Genomic DNA, 12679 nt, shown 5'->3' on the forward strand with positions numbered 1-12679 from the left:
CGTTTTAAAGTTTGTAATTTATTAATTTTATTGGATCTGTTCTTATTGTTTTGGTTTGGTGGTGTTGTTCATAAGAGAAGACGACTCTTATGTCTCTGTATTGTAATAAATATTAGTGTCTTTATAAAATAAAAATCAGGAGGGTTAGGGTGAGAACTGTCCATATAGCACCGTGGAAGAAATGTTTGAAGGCTTGTGCATAAATCAAGATGTATTTGAATCAGAATTTAAACGATTTAGTAGGAATGGTGTTGAAAAGGCAAATTAAAGAAATCTGGATTAATCCATATAGTAGACCGCTGTTAAAAGCTTGGAATGCAAATATTGATATCCAATATCGTGTTGATACATATGCATGTTGTGTTTATATTGTATCTTACATGTCAAAAATTTAACGTGAAATTGGTTTTCTTCTAGGAAATGGACAAAAAGAGAAGCAGCCAAAGAAGGAAATGTTTGTGCTAAAGAAGCTTTAAAGAGATTTGATAGAGTCTATTTGCATAACCGTGATGTTTGTGCTCAGGAAGCAGTGTATAGACTCACCAACATGCATTTAAAGGAGTGTTCTCGGAGCGTTATTTTTATTCCAACTGGTGATAATATTGTGAAAATGAGTTTTCCCATTTCTGTTTTGAGACAAAAGCTACATCACAGGGTCTTACCCCAAAAGACATGTGGATGACTGGTATAGTTGACCGCTATAAGAATAGGCCGAATGATAATATGTTTAATAATATGTTAAGTTGGCTTCAGATTATAGCGTTTTGACAATACTTGAGAAATGTAGAAATGCAATAAAGTTGAATAATGACTTTGGGTTTATTGCAAAAGAATTTGGACAAAACCAGCAGCTGTTCGATATGCGCGTTTCTCTGAAACAAAAGAGCCAGAAAAGTTTTACCAAAGCATAATGCAGTTATTTCTACCTTATCGCTTTGATAGTGAACTCAAGCCTTCAAGTTGTGCAACCTTTGGTGAGTTTTACAGAACTGGTTTGTTTGGATTTGTTGATGAAACAAAACATTCAGTAAAGTCTGTTGTATATTTAAGTAGGAGTGATTTTGAGTTGGAATCTGTGGACAATGTTACTGGTGATGTAATGCTGGAAGACGATGGGCTGAATGGTGTTCTGAGGTTGAACTGGAACGCTTGGAGTGTGTGGTATTACAAAAAGGAAGACAAATAGAAAACAGTGATCAGGAACAAATACCTGATTTAAGTCTGCAGTGTAAAGACGTTTCATTATTTGAGAAAAATAAATTAGAAGAACTGAAAGCCTTGCATTGATTAGATCTTTGAATGAAAAACAGTTCTCTGTTTTTGTTTTTAATTAAATCAGGCAGTATTGTTTAGCCAAGCTTAATGGAATAAATCCTTAACCACTGCACATTTGTATTACAGGTGGTGCTGGCACAGGAAAAAATCATTTAATCAGGGCAATTGAATATGAATCAAAACGTTTCTTGTCGACTGTGAGTCGATAGTTGCTTATCAAAAGTGTTGTTATTGGGTAAAGGAGCACATGTTGTGTAAAAATGTGATGGCTGATATCTGACATCCAGGAGATGAGTTATTGTCACTTCCTGTTTAGTAGTGAAAGATTAGCAAGAACTTCCTGTAGGGTTTGATAGACATGATGTGTTGTTATGAAGAGTTAGATGATCCCATTTGATCATACACACAGTGAAGAAGTAGGGATCAAACAATAATTTCAGTATTTTCTGAGAGACTTCATCATCATGTCATTTATGTCACTTATATATGAATCAAAGTGTAAAAGTAAGAAATCCAGCAGAAAAAACAGGTGACTTCCTGTTGGAAGTGGGAGGGGCAGAGGTTATGTCATCAGTTAACCATGTGAATGTGATGAGGGCTGGTCTATAATGAGACATAGAAAGTCTGATGCAGCTCTGACTTTGTATGTGGAAGTTATTGCACCTTGATGTTTTATGGCAAATAGTCAGACTTTGACACTAAGCCACGCCCACATGAAAAATCCTGTGATAACTGTTTGACCTTCAGTGCCTCAAGGTTATGCTGAGTGATTCTGAAGTCCGTATCTCAAAAGCTGTAGGACGAGTTCGATCAGATGAGACGTCTATAAAAAAGAGGAAATGGCGGCTTTGATCCAAAATGACCGTCTTCCTGTTGAGTTTGGACCATGGCTCCAAGAGACGTTTTTGTAGGTCCTGACCAGATACACATGTGTACCAAGTTTCATACGTCTGGGTTGAAGCATGGCTTGGAGCTGATGTTTTAAAAGCTTCTAGGGGGCGCTGTAGATAAATTAGGCCACGCCCACCAAGGATTCTTATGGATTCCTGTCTGGGGCTGGATAAGGATCCATCCCAGTAAGTTTGGTGCAGCTCAGTCGAAACATGTGGAATCTAGAGCCAAACATATGGCAATGGTGTTACAGGTCACTTCGCCACGCCGCCACGCCCACCTACTCCATCGAAACCAGTCAGGGTTGGAATATACAACCACTTATACCACCGCAGGTACGGAAAACCACAAACGCAAAAATTCTAATTTGTAGAAATCTACTGTTAATCTCTTCATGTTAAATAAAAAATATTACTTAATATTTAAGTATTTAGTCATTATTTCAGCTTGACTCATTCAGAACTGTCCTGATCGTTTCCATAGCAACGATCAGAAGCAAGACCTTGCCCCAGAAGTCCAGTGAGCTCACTGATGAGGTCATAGATGACATCATGTACATCACAATAGATCAAAGAAGTTCTAAAGATTTAATGTGGGCTCCAACATTGAGCTCACACACTTTTCAGAGACCAGGAACAACGGCAGCCAAGATGAAGATCCGCGATCGCCTTAGAGCGTTTAGGGAAAAACTTAGTTTCCACCCAAAGGCGATTGTGGAGAGGGAGGACCCACTAAGCCCCATAAAGATCACAAAGAACATGAGACGCCTTGAACGAGACTTCAGACCTGTGGCACACCTTTCTAAAAACCTGTCTGCTTTGTCCAGCTGGCACTCTGTGTACTTGACAGCCTGTTTTTTCTGTCTGTACATGTGCACAGTGTGGTTTAGCTGGACATTTTCCTCCATCGTGCTCCTCATAATTCTCCAACTTTCCATAAATTATTTAATTACCAAAGGCTGGAGGATCCCGGGGAGCATCATACCCGACATGTGTGAGCCAGGGGAACATCTGAAAGGCACAAGTGTCTTACAGATGGTTCACTTGGCTTTCAATTCTGCTCAGAAAACCCAGGAGCTTTTTGGAAACATGGCCGACACGCTTGAGAAGATCAAAAATCTGTGCATTTGGGTCCGGCCAGAGCTCACAGTAAAGATCTACGTGGGACTCTGGCTGGTTTTGATCTTCTCATGCGTGTTGCCATGCCAGCTGCTGGGTTTTATCCTAGGTGTTTCTGTAGGGATCAAGATTTTCATCATTGACTTTATCTTTGAAAGGTTCCCGAAGCTGCGGCAGCGGTTTAACACCCCCTACAACTTCTGGGCTAGTTTACCCACCGACCTGCAGCTGAGGGAGCCCAGAAACACCTGGTGGAGCAGATGGATTGCCACGGCAAGGGCCCGATGGAGCACGGCCCGAAGGAGCATTTCTAATGCTCTTCTCGGTGCCAGAGAGAGGCGTTTTCTCCCTCAACGCTCTCGATTCATTGGGACCTTCCAAAAGTGGCGATGTCGGGTTAGGAGAAGGTAGCGGACAAAAGTGTGTCCCAGGTCTGTCTGGACGACGGCAGCAACTAGTTTTGGAAAGGCGTTTCAACGGCAAGGAAGAACCGGCGGATGTCTGTGGGAAAAGGTAAGAAATGAAATCACACCTGACGTTACAGTTTCTCCAGCCCCTCCTCTTCAACATGATCAAGGATCTTTTGGAGAGGAGCTAAAAATAACAAATTCGGAAGATAAAAAAAATCCCAGAACAAATCATAATTGACCATTTGAGGCTGGAGAAATCTGACTGGGACTGAACACTTATTCTGATGTGTTCAGTTAAATTAAATTATTAGATTGAAAGGTAAAAAGATTTGACAGGTTTCCTGTTTGCAGGTTTCTCTCCGGGTGCTCCGGCTTCCTGCCACAGTCTGAAATTGAGACTGTTTAGTTAATTGGTTTCTAAATTTTGCTTAGGTGTGATTTCTTTTCTTTTCTTTTCTTTGAATAAGACATTTGCCTGGGTCTGAGTTCCTGCCTGGGTTCTTTTGTCTTTATGGGGTTTGCATTTTCCCCAAGTGCATTAGTGGGTTCTCTCCGGCTTCATCCCAGAGTCCAACAAAATGACTGTTGGTTGATTTGGCTTGTCTAGTTGACCTTTGCCCCCTCTCTTCAAAAAGTAGTTTCCTGTTTGCAGGTTTCTCTCCGGGTACTCCGGCTTCCTGCCACAGTCTAAAATCACGACTTTAGTTAATTGGTCTCTATATTCTGCTAAGGTGTGATTGAAACATTTCTTTTGTTTTCTAAAATGTGGATTGCCACAGCAAGATGGCTGCCCCTTGCTGTGGTAATCCATCTGCTCAGGAAGGTGTTTCTGGGCTCCCTAAGCTGCAGGTCGGTGGGTAAATTAGCCCAGAAGGTATAGGGGGTGTCAAACCGCTGCCGCAGCTTCGGGAACCCAGCCTTGGCTCTTCTGTCTTCATGGGGATTGAATGTTCTCCAAGTGGGGCCAAAACTATCCATCCATCCAGCAAGGGGGCAACGTTGGTGGTGCAGGAGACGAATCCCTGAAGGCCGGTCCGGCGGACAATGTCGGCGCAGGGGCCGGACCACCTGGAGGCGACGAGGGAGCTCTGGGACCACCTGGAGGCGTCAAGGGAGCCCTGGGACCACCTGGAGGCGACGAGGGAGCTCTGGGACCACCTGGAGGCATCGAGGGAGCTCTGGGACCACCTGGAGTTGTCGAGGGAGCCCTGGGACCACCTGGAGGCGACGAGGGAGCCCTGGGACCACCTGGAGTCGTCGAGGGAGCACTGGGACCACCTGGAGTCGTCGAGGGAGCCCTGGGACCACCTGGAGTCGTCGAGGGAGCCCTGGGACCACCTGGAGTCGTCGAGGGAGCCCTGGGACCACCTGGAGGCGTCGAGGGAGCCCTGGGACCACCTGGAGGCGTCGAGGGAGCCCTGGGACCACCTGGAGTCGTCGAGGGAGCCCTGAGACCACCTGGAGGCGTCGAGGGAGCCCTGAGACCACCTGGAGGCGTCGAGGGAGCCCTGGGACCACCTGGAGGCGTCGAGGGAGCCCTGGGACCACCTGGAGGCGTCGAGGGAGCCCTGGGACCACCTGGAGTCGTCGAGGGAGAATCGGAGGGAGCACCAGGAGGCGGAAAATCGGAGGGCCTTCCATTGAGGAAGCTGAGCCTGGGGACTCTGGGTTGGGCTCTTCAATCTCTGGGGACGAGGTCGCCGAGGTGCTTAAAAAGCTCCTCGGTGGCAGGGCCCCGGGGGTGGATGAGATTCGTCCGGAGTTCCTTAAGGCTCTGAATGTTGTAGGGTTGTGTTGGCTGACGCGACTCTGCAATATTGCATGGACATTGGGGGCAGGTCCCCTGGATTGGCAGATTGGGGTGGTGGTCCCCCTGTTCAAAAAGGGGGACCGGAGGGTGTGCTCCAATTACAGGAGTGTCACACTCTTAAACCTCCCTGGCAAGGTCTATTCAGGGGTCTTGGAGAGGAGGTTCTATCGGATAGTTGAACCTCGGATTCAGGAAGAGCAATGTGGTTTTCGTCCTGGTCGTGCAACACTGGACCAGCCAAGGTGTTGAGGGGATCCTTTTTGGTGGCCTTAGGATCACGTCTCTGCTTTTTGTGGATGATGTGGTCCTATTGGCTTCATCAGGTCGTGATCTGCAGCTCTCGCTGGAGCGGTTTGCAGCCGAGTGTGAAGCGGCCGGGATGAGGATCAGTGCCTCCAAATCTGAGTCCATGGTCTTCAGCCAGAAAAGGGTAGAGTGCCTTCTCCGGGTCAGGGGTGGAGGAGTGGGAGTAGGAGGTGTCCTGCCCCAAGTGGAGGAGTTCAAGTATCTCGAGATCTTGTTCACGATTGAGGAAGAAGAAGGGAGCTGGAGATCGACAAGCAGATTGGCGCAGCGTCTGCCGTCAAGCGGGCGCTGTACCGGTTTGTCGTGGTGAAGAGAGAGCTGAGTGAAAAAGCGAAGCTCTCAATTTACCGGTCGATCTACGTTCCAACCCTCATCTATGGTCATGAGCTTTGGGTCATGACCGATAGAACGAGATCACAGATACAAGCGGCCGAAATGGGTTTTCTCCGTAGGTTGTCTGGGCTCTCCCTTAGAGATAGGGTGAGAAGCTCAGTCATCCGGGAGGGACTCAGAGTAGAGCCGCTGCTCCTTCACATCGAGAGGAGCCAGTTGAGGTGGCTTGGGCATCTGGTCAGGATGCCTCCTGGACGCCTCCCTGGTGAGGTGTTCCGGGCACGTCCCACCGGGAGGAGGCCCCGGGGAAGACCCAGGACACGCTGGAGGGACTATGTCTCTCGGCTGGCCTGGGAACGCCTCGGGATTCCCCTGGAGGAACTGGAACAAGTGGCTGGGAAGAGGGAAGTCTGGTCCTCCCTTTTTAAGATCCTACCCCCAACCTACCTACCTACCTTGGATGGATGGATGGATGGATGGATGGATGGATGGAGCAAAAATATTGTAGTGATAGTAAACATAGGTAGTAAATTCAAGTCTAGGATTCCTGTATAAAGCCTGTTTTATGGCACATTTCAGCAACAGCAGTTCTTGTTGCTTTACATCACAAGTCATAGAAATAAATAACAAAGATATTTATCATTTTTAATCTGTTCTTCAGGTTCAAAATGTTTTTCTATCCTTTTATCTTCACAATTTCATGGAACGTCTGTAGAAATGTGATTATAAATGCTAACATTAGCATTAGCTGCTACATGTTTAGCATTGAGGCTATTTTAGGCTAGCATAGCTTTCTGACAGGCTAACTGCTTTTAGCACAACTTGAACACACTGGTCTCTCCCAGCATCCAATCAGATCGTGGCGCCGCAGGCCCAGGTAGAGCAGCCTGCGCCCCTCCTCACTCTTCCTCTTCCTCACTCACACATTGATCAGATTTTCTCATTTAATTTGGTGATAAAATAATTTAAACCGGAAGAATCAAATTCACATTTTTTATCATTGATTATTATTATTATTATTATTATTATTACTAGTATTGTTTGTTTTGATCGCAGCTTTTCTCCACCAGGTGGCTTCAGAATAATTAAGATGTAATAATTTAGATTTTTTTGCATTTTTTATCTGACATATTAATAAAAATCTGGATGTTTTCAGGTTTATTCCAGTCAGGTGATTTACCTGCTGGGTAAACAGAAACAAAATCCTGACCTGCCTGCTGGGACGAGTTTAATGTTCACTGCAGTCCAATCATGTTAGAATAAATGTTTTTATTAACCATAAATTTGTTGATTTATTACTCAATTGATTGATTGATTGTAAATCAGGATTTTCTGTCTGACTGATGGATGTTTCATCATTTTGGTGTTTCAATGTTGGTGGTTCTGTTGCTCCAGGTCAGGGCCGTGCAGAGACCTATGGAGGGGCCGGGGCTCAAATTTAAAAAAGGGGCACATTGAACAAAAACTCCGTACAACAACATAGCAACAACCCATATTAATCAAGAATCTAATTGGTTCCTACTGTATCATTGCCATCATGTGGGGAAATGCAAAGCAAATCTAGTCTATATTTTCCCCAACAGGTATAAAGTTTCTGTTTCTGCTGCTGACAGTCCTGGAGATCTGAGCTGATCTGAGACTGTAGCTGTTAAACAGACCAGAGGAGAGAAGGTCAAAGGTTATGAAGTTATGAAATAAGAAAATTTGCTGCCATTTTACTAATTAAGCCCTAATAATATCTATTTAACCTCTAGAACAACCTGGCTGCAGACTGATTTATAGATCAAAAAGCTCAAAGGGGTTAACTCTATATAATAGTTTGATGTTAAACTTCTAGATCTAGAATTATAAGACTGGGATATCAAGGCAAAGAAAACTCAATAGCTGCTGGTAGGGGCCATTCAGGGGCCTCCAGACACTCAGGGGCCCCTAGAAATGGTTTAATTGTAACACAGACCGTAGATCTAAACCTGTAGCATCATTTATAGAGAATGACAATGTTATTACATTTTATTTAATGCATTCAGCTGAGAAAAATAAATAGTACATTTAGGATTTAATTAGGACGTTTACTTTGTAAAAGTTTAAAGAATCATCTTGATAGTTTGATTGTTGCGTTACCATGGCTACAATATGGTGTAATCATTGTGTTTGAATTGGGTTTGTTCACAAATACATCACAGCAAATAACCAATAATCAGTGATTGATTTTAAACTGGGCCAATAAACCTGGTCTCCTTCTCACAGATTCACCTGATTGATATTTAAACATGTTAGTGATGCTGAGGTTCTTAGTAGGACGGGTTCCAGAGGGTTCTGTCTAAGGCCCCATATTACCTTGGGCTGGCCCTGGAGGAACAGCTGCTGCGATGCGCATCTCTGGAGTCTACCTGGAATCTACCTGGAATCCACCTGGAATCTACCTGGAATCCCTCTGTGGCTCCTGTCAGTCCACCAATGCTTTGGGGACATTGTGATTCATTTCATCGTGGCATGTTTGCCTTTTTGCTGCGGTTCTAATTATTGCTACAATATTTTCTCTGATGTTTATTTCATGAACTCTAAATGGGCCGAATCTTCCTTTAACACTTGAGGTTCTGCAATAACTTCTATTTACAGTCGTGAACCTCCAGCCCAGATCCTGTCAGCAGCAGCTTTAACTCTCCTGGTAGAAACGTTAAGGTGAAGCAGGACAAGTTAAGGGACGGGATGGTACTTCAGCTATAAATCTGGCTTAATCTGTTTCCACTGTAAACTAAGCGTAGCCTGGCGGGGGTTTAGTAAAGCCTGGAGGCCCGCCAGGCTGATAATAAAACCCAGTTATTAGTGTGAAAAATCCTGGGATCTACTGACTTAAATTTCTGCAAAAACCTGTAAGGGCTAAATAGGTAAAATGGCTCCACATTCCTGTAAAAGGAGCTAACTGTGCTGTTGTTTACAGGAGCTGATCTCCTTGAAAACAGGAAGTTGGCTACACGGTTTTATATCTGTTTCTATTTTCTGACATGTTTCCTGCTGGTTTCTGACCTTCCTCTCTCTGCAGTCGGGGGTCTTCTTCAGGCCCGCTTCACCTCCGGCATCTTCCCTCAGCGCGTGGACTCTCCTCTGTCCCGCGGTTCCCCGGCGGCAGCCGACCCGCTTCGGCCTCCACGGTGGAAGAGTCCGGTCCCCAAGGACCCTAGATTTATTGAGAATAGAAGACCTATTACACTCAGAAATTTAGATTATAAATTACTAACAACCATATTTACCATGCGTCTCCGATCGGGAATCTCAAATATTATTGCAGAATCACAGTCTTGCTTCTTAAAAGGAAGATCAATCCACAACCATATTAGACTGGAAAAGGACCTGATAGAATATAGGGACATGATCAAAGATGATGGCTTTATTCTTTTCCTTGACTTTCATAAAGCCTTTGACTCGGTGGAACACCAATTCTTATTCTCAGTTCTTGAACATTTAGGTTTTGGAGCAAACTTTATTAACTTAATTGGAGGTCTATATCAAAACATTAATAGTTGTGTAATACTACCTAAGGACACCACAGCTAGATTTAACATTGATGTTGGAATTCCTCCAGGGTGTCCCATTTTCCCCATATCTCTTTAATTTGGTTGCAGAAATGTTAGCAAGCTATCTTACAAACTGTGCAGACATTGAGAAATGAGACGTTTTCGGTACAGAATTAATCATTAGCCAGTTAGCAGACGACACCACCGTTTTCTTAAAAAATCACAAGCAAGTTCCAATTGTAATTGATAAAATTAAACTTTTTTCAGAGGCTTCAGGACCAATGCTAAATTTTAAAAAATGTGAGCTTATAGCCATTCACGACACTCCCCTAAAAGAAATATCTAGCATTCCAATTAAATCTGAAATGAAATACTTGGGAACTGTTATAACCAAAAACCAAGAATCAACCTTAACTATTGAAAACAAGATTAAAGAACATAAATCCAAACTTAACTCATGGCTCCAACGAGACCTTTGTATTTTAGGACTGTTGTGGAAAAATCGATTTCCAAGCACTGGTCAGGTAAAATCACTCAATCAGGTTTATTCATGAATTGCGCACAAGTCAGAGAGCTTGTAGGACAGTCAATAATGGAGCAAGTCTGAACGGAAAACTCTGCCAGGCAGAGACAACACACGGGTTTTATACAAAAGGAATCCACAGCATGGGAAACAGACTGGTTCCCATGCAGCTGAGAAAAACAGTGTCCAACCTTGTACATGTAACCCAAATAGCTTTATCTTTTTGGGACTATTCAGAAACTTAGAATGAACATAAAGCAATACAACTAGCAGGTGTGACCTTATTGTAATTTTTCCACATCATTTCCCCCCCTTTTGATTATAAGTAAATATAATATTTAATATTAATCATCATTTCCCTCTTTGGCTAAAAGATATAACAAACACTATCCTGGAAGATGTGAGAAAAAGAAAAAAAAAAAACATATACGCAAGATACGAAAAACCAACCGGCATTCACTTATTGAACCCTGTAACAATATGACTGTCAGGTAGGAAAAGTTATCCTGCAACCCCTCCTTGCCAGGGAGACGATCCTGTATATGTTTGTCCAGGAAAATTGTGGAGGAATCACACCAATGATTAAAGACATGAAAAAATCAAAAAACACACAAAATTTTTTTTACACAAAAGCTAAAACCAAAAGTTTAAAAAAACAAACAAACAAGAAATAATAAAGTCAAGTAGTAAAAAGAACCAAAAATCAAGGTCAAACTTAAAAATTCAAGCTTAATAGAAAACCTTCCCTATAAGTAGCTAGAAATACAATTTGTACTGAATCACATATATTTCTTTGAGCAATTTAAAACCAATGCCACAACAATTCTTAACAAGGAAACTCCAACTAAACCTTAAAAGGAAAAAACTAAAAAGAAAAAAAACTAACATATTTCCAGATCAAATGAAATGTAAAATCAAAATATAAAATGCATATTCAGAACATGCAGAAAGGACAGGCATTTGTTTTTGTGAAACATAGACATTTCTGTAATGTGCAAAGCAGGATAGGAAAGCTAAGCTAGGATACTAGCTTGAAAATATCAATGATTAACTATTTAAAGACAAAAAAGCCAAACATTACACATTAACCTCCTCATCACTGGAGGACAAAAAGTCCAAGTCATCAGAACCATCACTCAGGTAGGTAGGGTTACGGAACTGATCGGTTTTGTGAGTGAGGAAAGTGTACTTCAGGAGATGAACGTTAATGACATTTTCTACTATCCTTTTAAGTAGGGGACTCACATAGCAAGATAAGATCACTAATATCCCCAATACAATAAACACAGGTGTGAGAAGTTTTATTAGGAGTTGTCTCCAACCGTTACCTGAAAATCACGAGAACCAATCGGATGGAGAAGCATGGTCATCATTAAGAGCGTTCTTTAGAGCTGTCAGGTTAGACAGTGCATGAGCAACAGCACCACCATCTTCATCATCAGCTGGAATAAAAGTACAAGAAGAAGCACCCACCATCACACAACCCCCTGTAGAAGCTGCTAGTTGATCTAGAACCATTCTATTTTGAAGAGCCATTAGGCTTAACGCAGTTAATTCGACTTTAGCCGCTCCAAGACCAACCATCATTAACAAATGACTCAAACCTGTAACTCAAAGTCTCCACACGAAGCATAACTTTACCAATACCTAAGGAAGGAAGGATAGAACAGCCCTCTGACCCCGAGTCCACAACTTGCCATCCTCTGGGACATTTGAACCCCAAATCGGGTCATGCGGGTCTATGGGTGATCTGCGGACTTGTCGGTGTTGCTCATGAATTTCTATACTGCCAACAACATAAGAATGCTTTGCTATAACTGGGGCACACCTACCGGCCCAATATGCTGGGAGAGCCAGGTATAGGGAATATCCACAGCGCCAGAACATATCAATTCGGGGCAAAGTGCCAAGGGCATCTGGCACCTGGTAATAAGGGGAACAGATAGTTCCTGGAGGAGCTCGAGAGTAATTAAGAGAAGCATTGTTAGCATACGGAGCGCAAGGAACAAGTACAGATTTGCAATATGAATGGGGTATATTGTCCATAAATGTAGGAGTGTGACCTATCAGTTCAACTTTGGAATTCAAAAAACAGTCAAATCCTACTTCAGGTGGAATGTGAACAGGGCCAATGAAAGGTTCCTCAAAGAATGCGTTGGTGACCTGAAAGAGCTTTGTGGAACCATTAAGAGCTGGAAGTGGAGGAGAATTCAAAATGTCTGGAAACAAGTCAGAGATGTTTGGATAAGGCTGTGGAATCACCATTGGGGAGTGGGCAGCTAAAGGCATGTGTGAGCAAACATAGCAATTTGACCTGTTCAATATGGAAACCAGTGTGCTGCAATATACTTAGCATAGTGGTACCACAAATTCAAGGCGTAAGGAGTGGAATGTTTAAGTTGCAAATCAACGGTAGACAGCCATTTAATATCTCGCAATTCATGTAGAGGAAAATTTTCCACCTTATCAGAGGGAAATAAACCCCACCACCTGAGTGA

The sequence above is a fragment of the Xiphophorus couchianus genome, chromosome 11 (genome assembly GCF_001444195.1).
Source record: "Xiphophorus couchianus chromosome 11, X_couchianus-1.0, whole genome shotgun sequence".
Taxonomy (NCBI): Eukaryota; Metazoa; Chordata; class Actinopteri; order Cyprinodontiformes; family Poeciliidae; genus Xiphophorus; species Xiphophorus couchianus.